Genomic DNA, 4032 nt, shown 5'->3' with positions numbered 1-4032 from the left:
TTTGCAGAAGATGAAATAAGAGCTAAGCACCTACACTTTTCAGACTTCGAAATCACACATTTAAACTTCCCTAATCATGGCCATGACAAGCTAGGACAAATAATCATATAATAACATTAAGAAAAGAAAGAGAATATTATCATAGCTTTATATTCTCTTTGATATCGTCACAGATCCAATTCCCCTTGAACTAAATCCCCTTCAGTCCCCAAATCTCTGAGCATGTTATAGTTGGATTATATCTGTCCTCTTTATCAGATTCTAGACCTGATTTCTGAAGGGTGCTTGGTTCAAAGACGTTCAAACTGCAGGGTCCAGCTGAGAAAACAAACTGAAAATTATGTTAGAAAATCCGTCTACAACACCCTCAACAAAACAATCAACAAGAAAATCTGTTGAGAGGGGCTGAAATGGTGACAACAGTCATACAGGAAACATTCTGATGAAACCGCAAAAAACAATATTTCTTCCTCTAAGTTCAATTTGACTTCGGGTATTATGCAACGCAATTTACACCCGCAAAAGAAAAAAGAGCAAAACACAATATAGCTCATTTATTTGGGTGTTCCAGTTGTCAGAAGGCATATTCCAAAAACAAAGTGAACATTCATCACAGTCGACTTGAAACTTCTTACAGACAATCTTATATATATATATTTTGTATCTTTATCTTTACAATATGAGCGAGACAGATCTTACACTATCATGAAAACAAAACATAATGCTTTGAGCTGCAGTTAAGACTGTAGTAATCTGAAAACGTCACAGCGTTCTTGTACATTCATAAGAAAGAGCCTGGAGCTGGAAGCAGTAGGGAGAGCAGATGGATGGAGGGGTAAACCTTGAGGGGTCAAGGGTCGAGTCGTGACTGCATGCATGGCTTGGGTCGTCCTACAGTGGACACTCTGAAAAGGCTGTGTAGCTCTTCACTCGTGCAAAAAACAGAGGCGTGTACATTTTGTCTACATCAAATGCAGTGACAACTGTCTCTCCAGTCGATCTGTAGGGAAGAGAAGAAAAGAGTTTGGGAATGTACAAAATCTCCCAGCATACTGAAGTCGCACAGACGATCAGGGCTTGATATTACTGATATTTCCTACTGACACACCACAGCAAAAGATAGAAGTAACTGACTTAAAACAATTTGTTTGTAGGTGTAAACACTAGTGGCCTAAGACTTACAGTGGGTAGGTAAGGTCTTATATAGACAGGTGTGTGGCTTTCCTAATCAAGTCCAATCAGTATAATCAAACACAGCTGGACTCAAATGAAGGTGTAGAACCATCTCAAGGATGATCAGAAGAAATGGACAGCACCTGAGTTAAATATGAGTGTCACAGCAAAGGGTCTGAATACTTAGGACCATGTCATATTTCAGTTTTTCTTTTTTAATAAATCTGCAAAAATGTCAACAATTCTGTGTTTTTCTGTCAATATGGGGTGCTGTGTGTACATTAATGAGGAAAAAAATTTAACTTAAATGATTTTAGCAAATGGCTGCAATATAACAAAGAGTGAAAAATTTAAGGGGGTCTGAATACTTTCCGTACCCACTGTAAATGCTCAATTTCTGAAGGATCAGCTGAGAACAAAACTATGGTGGTCACACAGATCACATTACTCATATCTGAGTGCCAAAATCAAATTCTGCTGCCTCAGTTCAGCTAAGTTCAGCTTATGCATAATTGTATCCATTACTTTCTGCATATTTTTTTGTCATTAAAAACATTTTACAAATAAAGACTCCACTTGTTTATTTTTACTAATTTTATGATTAGTTTTTGTTGCTTTTGTGTCATGTTGCAGCCTGACAGTCCTCATTTGCCTTCATCATAAGGTGAATATATTTCAAAACACTGAAAAATTACATGCGTAAAGGTCTGGAATGATGGTGAGTAAAAGTTCTTCATGGAATTTTAGAATAGACTAAATCCTTTAAGCATCATTATAAAACGGATAGTTCCAGTCCTTGATTCTGATTGGTTGAGCCAAAGTTCAAAGCTGTTGTAAATTACTCTACAAACACACACCTTTGTTTACATTTGTGTGTTGCTCGGCAACCACTTTGTTGGAACCACAACCGTTTCTGAGGAACTATATTGTTTGGCTGAAGAATAATGTTTTCATTTACATCATTACACTTTATTTGCTCTGTTTTATTTTGTGAAACCTTACTACGTATATGGAATAACCGTTTTATTAAAGCAATAAGCCCCGTGAAGCTTCACGGGGCTTATTGCTTTAGTATCTCCTTAAAGGTGATGTGCATCCTCGATGACTGTGTGAACAGTGAACAGATGTGTAGGAGAAGGCAGATTGGTGAGATACCTGTAGGTGATGCGGCAGGAATGGTGGATCCACACCAGCTTGTTGAAGCGCTGCCGCCCCCCTGAGGACAGCTGCAGTCCTACATGGAAGGCGCGCTCTGCTTCGGGAGCTGGGTTCCGCCTGCAGAACCGGCTCCTCTGGTACTCTGCCACCTTCTGCTGAAAGAGGACAACTGGTTCATTGCTTGTAAAACAGCAAAGAAATAGAACAGCGCTATTAAAGGAAAGGGGCAATAAACTTGCACAGGCAAACCCACCTCTTCTTTTCTCTTGGAGACAACAACGTAAACTTTGGTTTGATTGTCCGTATCCTGGGACAGCCGGTAATGGCCAAACATGATGGAATCCACCCTGTGGAAATTGAAGACCGTGAATGACTTAAAGATGGCACATGGCCTAGAAATGTGCTTTTTAGCCAAGTTGAGTTCACGTGACACGTACCTGGAGTTCTTGCTGCGCAGCCATGGGACGGTGACCAAAGGGTCCTCAGGTGTGGTCAACATCATCACCTGACCGTCAGGGAAGAAGCGCAAGTACCTAACACATCAGGTCTCGTCAAAGCCTGATAAACACTGAGCAAAACTGATTCTGTTCAAGGGACACTCCACGCAAAAATTAAAAAAAAAAATTCTGTCCTCATTTACTGCTGTTCCAGGATGAAAATGGCAGCATTTTGGTGCAGCTCCGCCCCCACACCCTCAAACAGGCAGACCGCCAAATCTCAGGGTCCCTGAAACAAGCCACCCACACAAATACATTTTTAATAGAGAAAGTCTGAGTGCTGTTCTTGAGCACAAGCTGCTATAATGCAAGTGGGGAAGTGTGTGAGCCCACCTGGCACAGATATAGAAACCCCTGCAAACAAGGGAAAGCTGCTCTAGGGCGCGAAGGTCCAGGTCACATGACACCACCCAGCGGAAGATATACATGAGCACCTCGAAAGGCAAAGCTGTGGACGTGAAAAAGGGGCTTTCAGGGCAACGGGTAAACTCTAGAAATCCACACAGACTATCTCCAGTGTGAGGATTACCTGAGATGTGCAGCTGAGTCGTGTCGGTCTCAGGCTCACACAGCTTCATGGTGCCGTCACACAGAGTCAGCTGCTGCTGGAAGTACGTCAGTAGATCGTCTATCTCCCGATCGTTCTGGTTGTCCTCCAAGCTAACGAGAGGGACGATCAAAAATTCACATCATCATCATGCAATCAAACTTCAAATGGCAAACCAAAAAACAAAAAAGAAATAAGAACTTGTAAAGTATTTTGCATGTAGAAAATAAAGCTTATTTTCAGGGTCATTAAGATTTTTTGCTTATTATTGATTCTACCGATCATTACTGAATATTAAAGTCAAAGATAACACAAGTGAACACAACATGCAGTTTTTAAATTATTTCACAGGACCAGGTGAATGTTATGCTGGAAACATGTTTTTTAAAGCTCACCAAGGCTGTATTTATTTGATGAAAAATAGAGTAAAACCATAATATTATGATATATTATTTAAATAACTGGTTTCTATTATAATACATTTATTCATTTTATTTCTGCGATGGCAAAGCTGAATTTCTAGCATCATTACTCCAGTCTTCAGTGTCACATGATCCTTCAGAAATCATTCTAATATGCTGATTTATTTATCAGTGCTGGAAACTTTTTTTTTTTTTTGGAACCTGTGGTACTTTTTTTCAAGTTTTTTTGATGAAT

The 4032-nt window shown here is 39.9% G+C and overlaps 1 pseudogene; it reads right to left on the bottom strand.

The window, feature by feature from the left end:
- Positions 1 to 539: 539 nt before the first annotated feature.
- LOC107688792 (F-box only protein 9-like) overlaps positions 540 to 4032 on the bottom strand; it is a 6270-nt pseudogene continuing 2777 nt past the window's right edge.

This window comes from Sinocyclocheilus anshuiensis, unplaced genomic scaffold (genome assembly GCF_001515605.1).
Source record: "Sinocyclocheilus anshuiensis isolate Anshui unplaced genomic scaffold, SAMN03320099.WGS_v1.1 scaffold910, whole genome shotgun sequence".
NCBI classification, from domain to species: Eukaryota; Metazoa; Chordata; class Actinopteri; order Cypriniformes; family Cyprinidae; genus Sinocyclocheilus; species Sinocyclocheilus anshuiensis.
The sequence above is the reverse complement of the archived record's forward strand: the minus strand, read 5'-3'. Positions and strand labels throughout refer to the sequence as shown.